A 10,133-nucleotide genomic window follows, 5' to 3' on the forward strand; every position below is an offset into this window, starting at 1 on the left:
TTGTAGCCTTGTCTGCGTGTGTGTGTGTGTGTGTGTGTGTGTGTGTGTGTGTGTGTGGCTGCGTATGGGACCGATAAAAGTTGCTGACCAATTTTTTAAGTATGGAATTTCACTCCCTGGCACCATTCTTCCCTGCTTCTCCATGTTCACACACCACCCTCTTCCACACTGTCACAGGCTGGTAGCACCTAATTGTGTCATGCAACAATAATCTCCAATGGCTGACTGCATGAATACAGATGAAGTACTGTGTGAAGGTCCATGCAAATTCTGTGGTGTGAATGAACCTAAACAGTGAAAACCCCTCGCCACTGCTAACATGCTACCTGAGATATGGAATCAGACTGACTTTCAGACCCTTTAGTCCTGGTTATTTTCATGTCGGGGCAAACCACTATTTACCAGTTTGTAATCATATGATTAGGACTCTACAATGAATAAATTGTCATAATAAGTCATAATAATGAGAAAAAGTCACAAGATTACATGAATAGTCCTGATATTACAAGAAGAAAGACATAATTTTTCCACTAAAAACTGAGGAATGGATGAGATGAATGTGGAGCAACTTGTTAAGTTATGGTTTAGTATCAGTTTCAAAAATAACAAAATACTTCAGCAGCACCGAATCATCATAAGTATCAGGACTTTGAACATATTGTGCAAGAAACTGTGTATTCCGAGGAGAGAAGCACACAGACTTGGAGGAAGTTGTCTCTTTTGTGGAGGAGGAAGTGTTTTAATCTGCGGGTGTTATTTAATGGGATGACTTCATTTCTCAACAATGAGGATGGTTCGAGATTTCGGATCCTGAAGTGGCAAGTACGGGTTCTCCTTGCTTTTTCTTTAATCTTGTGATATGATGACTTTTTTTACTCAATACATTTTAACGTAATAATTTTAAATTTTATTACTTTCGTCTCATTTACAAAAGTAATCTTGCTATATTGCAACATTATTGTAGAAATATCCAATTTAATACTCCGTCAGAGACCCTGAGGTGTGGAGGAGTTTGCCGGAAATAAAAAGTGGTTGTGTGTTGGTAGCACTTCAGGAGACTCTGGCACTATGCTGCCTTTCTTTGACACTCATAACAAGAGAAATGGTTAATAAATAGGGGGAGGAGAGAAAGGGGTGAAGCAGTGATAAAAGTTGCCAAATGAAACCCTTTATCTGCTTTTCATCTGCAGTAATGGTCATTAGCCGAGCACGCAGTTAAATTTCTAACCTTTCAAATCACAGGGTCATTCCTTAGAATCACTAGAAGGAGCCGGTTATAAATCTAAAGTGTTTTATTTTTTCCCACATGGGATAGCTCATTAGATTGGAGCAATGCAACTGAAACCAATACCATATGGCTGTTAAGGGAAGAAACTCAATTAGCAAGCTAACAGGGTCATGTGAGGGCGTTAGGTTTCACCAGAGAGATGGACAGACAAAAAAACATGAAGCTACATATATGAAGGTGGACCAAAACATAAGAAGAGACAGTTTCCATCTGTGTGTTTATTTGAATGATTTAGAGTTTCTCACTTTCTCTGTTTCATGATAAATGAGATACATCACAGTCCAAGGGGTAACGTGATTATAGGATCAACAGATTTAGCTTAAAGGAGCAGATTGACCCTCTGGGAAAACGTATCTGTTTTCTGTACAAGAGTTAGATGATAAGATTAATGTCTGTCTGTTAATTATTAGGCTACAACCATTTGGTGTTAGCTTAGCACTGGAACCAGGAGAAAACAGCCAGTCGGAAATCATCTGCTCAGTTCACAATAGCTGTTTTCAGACAAGAACTCTGGAAAATGTCCCGAAAATTAGGTCTGGACATTTTCCGCCGTTTGCCATTCACAGATGAAGAACAGCAGGAGATTGTCCCGGTCAGACGTGTACACAACAATAGGAACATATCCAGAACATTCAGTTGAGGGGTGGTTGTTTATAGGGACTTTTTCTCCAGTATTCTTACATGGGCTCATTTTCATTACAGGGGCTGGCATGGAAAAACTCCGGAGAATGTCTTTCCCTCAAAATTTAGGAAAATTTTGTGCATGTCTGAAAGCAGTTAAATTAACACATATAATCAGATTTTATCATTATAATGATATAATTAAAACACATAATTTAATTTGTGTCACACATAATTCCAGGGAGGTAAATATTTTGACCAGTTCTTTGCTCTTTCACTCTGCTTTCAGACTTTATGGGAACCCACACTAACCATCTCCAGACTGTTGCTTTGTATTTAGCATAAATATATGAGAGTGGTATTGATTTCTTCCTTCTGCAGGAAAGCAATAACTGTTCTATTATATTTCTCCGAGATTGTTTTACAATCTATGGAGGTAAACTTTGTTTACAAAGTTGCATTATCTCATCTCAACAAGAAACGACTAAACATTAGGGCTCTACAGACTTAACTCTTTGCCAACTCAAGGGAAATGATTCCCCTTCAAGACAACCCATCATTTCTCTGGCCTCAACCCAGATCTTACAACCTTAAACCCCGAGAAACAACTGGTGTTGTTTCCTCCAGGCCCTCAGCCTCTAAGCCGGACCACCTGGGAACCTGTCTCTAGTCTCTGGCCTAACCTCTACCTGTTTGATGACCCCAGCATGAATCATGACCTCATTCCCGTGAGTTAATCACTTAAAAAAAGCAATGATCCTCACAGGAAGCAAGACTCTAACAACCAGGAAGTTCAGACAGAGGGATAGCCCGAGGCTAGTAATCAATCATGAGGTGTCTGGCGTGGGGTCACCTTTTCGTGAGTGTGTTTTTGTTAAGAATTCATTGTTTCCAGCATATTGTCGTAACAACCAATGTAATCCACTACCTAAGATATGGCCTTGTCCAACCTTTGTAAAATTACTAATGCAATGGGATAACACATTTGTGTTGCCACAGTAACTACCAGCACAGTTTTGGCCGCAGTGAACCTTGGACCCATCCTCACCGGAGACTTCATTGTGACTCACATGCAGGAACAGAAAAATACTTTTATGAAAGCCATGTTTTTAGTCACTCTTCTTGATTTTGAGATTATTGTCATTGCTGTAGTTAGTGAATTTAGTGTGGACCTTTATCTCCAAGCATACAACATGGCACAATCCAATGAGTGTTGATGTTCTGACTGACAGACACACTAAGAGCGTCTTCTGGCACTACTTTCTCTCAGTCTGAACAGGGACATGGGAAGCTGTATTATAGTATTATATATATCTTATTCTCTCCTTCCATTCATCAGCTTCTCTATCCCTCAAGTTTTGAATGTGTTGCTCTTTTCCTATATACATTTCAACTGTGATTCTTACATTGCTGATTTTAGAGTGGATTACATTATGTGGCCTCTTGATTCACATCTGATCTGACTGAGCCTCAAATATGTAAAGCTAGCATCCCCATCATGTTTGCTCTGACTTCTTAAACCCTTGCTTACTCTTTACCATTTTATTTTGTCGAGTAACTGCCTATTCAGGTGTATCACTTGCAGTAAAACGTCTCCTATCCTTCATTCTGTTAGGAAGGAGCAGGAGAACTCATGTTAGGAAGGAGGAGGAGAACTCACATCCCGGAGCCATGCGGCAGCTGATGGTAGTTAGAATTGAAATAGATTCATTCCCTCTGCTCACGGTCTGCAAGATCGGGTTTTGACTACGCACCAGCAATAAATCACATTAATATGGAATGCATTTAATTTGATTAGCTTCCTGCATTCGTTTGTGCACACACACAGAAACATGCAGATGCACACTCGCATGCACCGCTCACATGCTAGGAATGATGCTCTGGGTTTTCAGGGGACAGCTCTGGAAGTTATTATAATATTCAGGTTAAGTCATATGCAGCTGGATTCCCCACACCTGTTCCTCTGGGTCATTGACAGAATGGAAGAACAAGCCAGGTCTGTAAATGTACACTCTCCTGCTGTTTGTAACTATTCTCTCAAGTGACCAAAGCCCCAGTTTCTCTCTCTCTCGCTCTCTCGCTCTCGCTCTCTCGCTCTCGCTCTCTCTCTCTCAGCCCTTTTTGTAGGTCTCTACTAATGGATATAGCTGGTAGCTGTGGTTAATGTGCCGAATCATTGTGTGTGACACATCCTCCTTTCTTCATACCTCTATACGGTACCGCAAATGTGTGTACATTAACATGTTTTAGTGTAATAAAATCCAAGTCACAGGGCAGATTGTTTCCATAGCATCTACATTACTGTCAGCTCTTGTACAGGTCTGAAGAAGTGGAGATTTAATCCAAGCAAAGTAGGGTGAATGTATAAAATGTCAGACACTCACCCTTTTCATATGCCGATGGGTCCAGTGCCCTAAAAACATCTTGTGTAAACTTATCTCACTCTTATACAATATCATATTTTCCATGCTGTGCAACAAGGTCATGTTTTATCTATGCTGTATTGCGTAGTCCAAGATAAATCTTACACTTACGGGAAAGGTTTGACAATTTGGGAGCGGCACAACAAGTTGTTGTAGTTGTGTTTCCAGATCTTGGCCGGCTGTTGTCACGTCCCGTTCTCCATTTTCCATATGTATCAAACAAACAAGACGTAACATGTTAAACAACACTGAAGTTGTGTTACTTGGGGCAGGGCCAGCCAGAATGTTTTCCAGTCTTTATGTTAAACTAAGCTAATTCGCGGCGATGTCCTCGAGCTGTGTTGATCTTCTCATATCGCTCCTGGCAAGTAAGATGGAAAGAAAATGAGCAAAATAAAATGACAACAAATTTATGTTACACAGGTTCATATTTCCATGCAAGTCAGACATTGTATTTTTTGACAATTTGTTATTTCTTCACAAATCTTGTAATTTGAATGAATTTGAAATGAGTTTGCATTTAAATGATGGATTCACCGGTGTGCCGACTTGAATACATAAAAATGGTCAGCTTTTGTGACAGGATAGAGGTAGACACAGAGAAGCAGATCAGCAGAGGATTATTTTAGCTTCTATAACTGCATTGTGAAACCAACACCGACTAAAACAACTCCCTTCTAACTCGTGTCAGCTCCACCTTTGCAGCTGCAGCACCGTGTCTCCTGGACTGATTCCCTCTTCTTTTTGTCAAAGCTTTGAGGATATCAAAGAGCTCTTTGCTCTTTGTCTCTGCAGTATTAACTTTGAGCCACCTGGCTATCTACAGTAAATGGTCCATGTCTGTACATTCTATCTACTCTTCATGCTTAAAACTCAGCCATAAAAGTAAAATATTGCTTTCATCTGAAACGTGTTTGGTAATTATCTTCCCGATTGAAGATAATAGCTCAGCCATCAGGTGATGCTGTTGCACAAGCCAAATCTTGGTGTTTTACAGTACAAAGAAAAATGTGGTGACGGTGCATTGCAAACATTTGCTGTTGAGAAAGAGCCAAGAATAGTGAGGAGGCCCAGAGGTGGACACGCCAAGGATTACAGATCTCTGTTGTGTTCGAGCTGTCTTTGGGCCGTCTGAGCTGTATCCCTGCTGACTTTAGCTGCAGTGATTCTATAGACTCTGTCAATGAACGTCAGTGTTGTAAACCTACTTTCATAGTCTCTCTCTCTCTCTCTGTCTCTCTCTCATCTTTGATCCAGCGGATTTTATTATTAGCTTTAAAAGGAAATGGTATGTTGACTGCTAAAGAGCTGACATGGTCCCCGTGGGCCCCGGGGAGTCACTGTAAGGAATGAAAGGACAGATGGAGCCGGAGAGGACTGAGAGCTCTGATGTGTGGTTAGTGACAGAGCCTCTGGTTTGATGTGTTTGAAGTCTGCGAGCTGTCCTGAGCCTGGCAGGTCAAACAGTGAGACTCGGAGCATACACCTGGAACACTGTAAAATAGATGTGCTATCAAAAGGCTACTTCAAAGCCATACTCAATAAAGCCCACTTATTATAGTCAGTTTTACAGGAGGGTTTGTCTCCATACATCATAAAGTGATATTGTTTTGATTATTAGCACGATTCGCCTGTTACAAAAACTTGGTGAGGTGATGCAATAAACCGGATGACTGATTTTTATGACATTAGAAATGGTGTTTTCAAACAATCATGGCACTTTCACACCTACCTTGTTTGGCCTGGACCTTCAGACTTTTCAGTTTAATGTAACCCAAATAACGTGATTTGAAAGGTGCCTCGGACAATTATCCGGACCAACGAACTAAAATTGAGTCTGACCAAAAGAAGGTAGTTTCCGTCTGGATCAAACTGAACCACGCTTTGGTTCACTTGCAGTATATAAATGTTCTTTGGGATCGTTTGGACTTTTAGACCAACTGCAGGAAGTTGAGACAGCATTAAACAATAGAAAAAGAAAAAGAAGCAGACGCGGCTCGAGGGATTGATTGTAGTTTCTGCCTTTGGCGACATAATGTTTGAACGATGAGGATGTACATTTTTCTACTGTTTACCATTTAACAAAGTTACTATTGACAAAACATTTTAATTCACACTTTATACAAGAAAGTTAGCGAAAAAACAATAGTTGAATTGAAAACATGCCGACGTCAGACAAATGGCTGTCTACAAGCCGATCAGTAGACGGGACAGACAGGATGTACGTCATACAAAAGTCTTTAGTTTGCTCCCAAAATTACAATGTGTGACCAAAACTAACTGGATCAAATGAAAACAATGTAACAAAGACACAAACCTTGGTTTGGACTGTTATCAACACTTTCAATGAGGATTCATTTCCCATGTATTTGTATTCCTGGATTATCTGAAGTACACATGTTAATGGTGAATCCATCACACAAGTACATTCTTGAGTGTAAATACTGCGTTTTATGTTAACATATGTATTGTTATTGTTTGTTGTTTTTGATCATTTAATGGTGATTAAATTAGCTTTTATTCTTCATTTTGAGAGCTTGGGTCTGTGCCGAAAAACACAGTTGGATTCATGCTGTGATGTTGATTTTATTTCCAGATGTTTACTTCTTTATAGAGGTTTTCTGTTTTTAATATTTTCTAAAAAAAATCATTGATGTTGTGTTTTTAAGAGAGCTCCAAGTGTGCACACTGTGGGTAAAAGAACTGTAAAAAGCTGCTTTTGTGCCAGTCATAAACAGTGTCTTAGCAAAGCTTCACTGACAGTAAAACAGTGGGACACACACACACACACACACACAGACACAGACACACAGACACAGACACACACACACACACACACACACACACACACACACGCGCACACACACACACACGTGCGCGCTCTCTCCTATACATGCATACAAAGACATATAGATCCAACGACTCCCGTGATGATGCCCTAATTAAGCTCTAGCACATGGAAGCTATTGAGTGTGAAATTAAAAACAGGGACATCATTATATCATCAGCTCTAACTTTAAAATGGGAGCTGGGCATAAGATCAGATGATCCTCGTGCAGGCAGCCAGCTCCGAATCGAGATCTCACACACTCGTGAAGAGATTAATCAGTGTTGTCTCTGACTGCTGGTAGATGTGGCTTTCAGAAACGGCATGATGTGGTTTAAGATACAGCAGGAATAGAGATGTTTAGGACAGTTAATGTTGCTGTTAGAGAACTCGTTTTTTTGGCAATTCACTATGTGATGCATGAACAAAGAAGCAATTACCCCTGTAATGCTCCAAACAGTCCAGCCTCGAAGTTCAAGTGGTTGATATAAATAAGCAAAGGCAGCTGTTGCTGAGTCGGAGCTGCAGTCACATTTACCACGTATACACACCCAAAAAAAGGCAGCCTGAAATTAACCAAGACAAATTACTTAAGTCAAGAAGACGACTAAAGACGTTTTCTTTTTTTAATGAGCTCAGGAGAGGGATTACGAGGCACGGGCTCTGAGGGCAGGGAGGAAAATAAACAGAGCAGACGAGTGTGTCTCTTGGATTTCAATAGAGCCAGAAGGTCATATCTTAAAATGTAGCAGCGTGTCTGCACCCTGTGGACAACAACACGAACAAAACAATTCATCTTTTCTTCCCCGGTTTAATACTGAAGCTAAGCCCAGGCCTACAAGTTGATTGTCTGTGATCAAATAATAATACTGTACTAACATTGAGGTATACCAAATCTACATAATAACCCTGTACAGTAGATGATGCACAATGACTGAACAATTTAATCCTGTAAATTTCCTTTTTCTTCTGTTTTCTGTTGCTGATCCTATAGGCTCTTAAGAAATCTGCTATGAAAACAGAGCAGTGACAAATCTCCATCCTCTCCTCTTACCCCTATACACAGTTTACAATGGGAGGGGGGGGGTCGGAGGAATGGTTACAGCTCCAGGGGTCAGACCATCTCCTGGGGCCCTGGTCTTCAAAGAATACCCGAGAGAACCACAACTTCGTGCCTCTTTTTAACCCTCCTTCCCCTCGTTTGTCACGATGCCCCTCTGCTGACAGCCGACCTGCTGCACTGCTCACACTGTCAAGCTGCATGTGTGATCCTGCACCTTGTATGTTCACATCTCTGTGTTTCCCAGATGCTGCCTTTTCTTTTTTGTGTCTGACCTGAGTTCACACTGTCATCGTGTCACCGCGTCGCCACTTAGGTGCCAAAACTCGTACCTCTCCCGTATACTACCTTACAGAATCAAACCCGATGGAGGGGCAGAGAGATTCAGCGCTGTCCGCTGGGATTCACAAGACCTCAGAGGCCGGGGCTTTGATATACTGATCTGTCATCTCTTTCTGTCTCCTTCTATTCCTCCTGTCTGTCTGCTCGCTGCAGATGTTGACGTGCCCCTTAATGTGTATTTAACGTCTCGTCTGCCCTGTCACCACGTAGTTAGGATGATGTCTGCCCTGCCGTTCTGCAGGACACGCTGGGCTTTTGATGACAGTGGAACCACCGCTGTACGCTCCGCTGGGGCCCTGCAGAGCTCTGTGTCTGTCTGCCTTTTTATCCCTCCATCCATCCGGTCCGTCCATCCCACCATCCCTCGTCTCCTGGGGTTTATGTCTCCTCATCCACCCTCCCTCCTTTTGTCACAGCGTGTCCTGTCATTACTCACAGTGGCTATCCGATGACAGGAGCGCTCAGAGGACAGGAAAAAAATGTTTATGTGCATGTGTACACTCAGCATCTTCTTACATCCTAATCAGTGGTGTAGCTGCCAACAACAGGGAGCAAATCACATTAAGATAATTGGGAAACACTTCATGTTGGACAGCTGGAGCTGCGCAGGATTGATTAAATAAATTTGATGTCACGGCGGAAAATCAGCCCTCGCAGAGCTGTGCGTGTGTGCGTGTGTGTGTGTGTGTGTGTGTGTTAGTACTGTTGCATGAAGCGATAGAAGACACAAAAGAGACAGATTTAAAGAAACAAGGGTTTAGTGGCTTGAATTATGAACCTGGAATATGACACAGCAGACCAAACGTGCTCTGCAGCCTTCGGGAGCAACATTGTAAGCAGTGCTTGTCATGAACACAGGTTGAACACAGAACACACTCAGCACATGGGTCTCACATTTCTCCTGAGTGACCACTAGATGTCATTATTATCTATGCGTTCAATTTCACTTTCAATGCCCTCGCTGACATGCCTGGGTCAGACTGATAACATTTACTCAAGTTGCCGCATATCATTATCATATCACCCTGTTTTTGTTTCTCAACACATCCCCCTGAATATTTGGGGAAAACTGAGATAAACTGTCAAACGCTAAATTCTTTTAATGTGGTTAGGACGCAGCTGCTGAATTTGGCATGTCTGCAAACGCTCCTCAGAAAGACGCGAGGAATTCGTCGAAGGGATTAAAAGTTATAAATGTGCAACTCGTGCCTGCGAGGTTCATATTTCATAAGGTCACCTCAGCTCCGCTGACACAGAGGGCACTCTGGCTTGAACTAAGAGTATGCAAATGAGCAGCAAGTAATCAAAGTTCCAGCTGAACTGTTTAAGAGTTCATTGAACTGGAATAAAAACATGTGGAGGAAATTACTTCAGTTTGTCATCGCTGTGGCAAATTAGGCAAGGACTGAATAAATGGATTAGCGCGCAGGGTGGGTGTGTGTTGGAGGGAGAGTAAGCGTATGTGCATGTGTCATGTGTGTGTGTGTGTGTGTGTGTGTGTGTGTGTGTGTGTGTGTGTGTGTGTGTGTGTGTGTGAGCGCGCTTTATTTTATCTATACACACAAATGTACG

The sequence above is a fragment of the Hippoglossus stenolepis genome, chromosome 5 (genome assembly GCF_022539355.2).
Source record: "Hippoglossus stenolepis isolate QCI-W04-F060 chromosome 5, HSTE1.2, whole genome shotgun sequence".
NCBI classification, from domain to species: Eukaryota; Metazoa; Chordata; class Actinopteri; order Pleuronectiformes; family Pleuronectidae; genus Hippoglossus; species Hippoglossus stenolepis.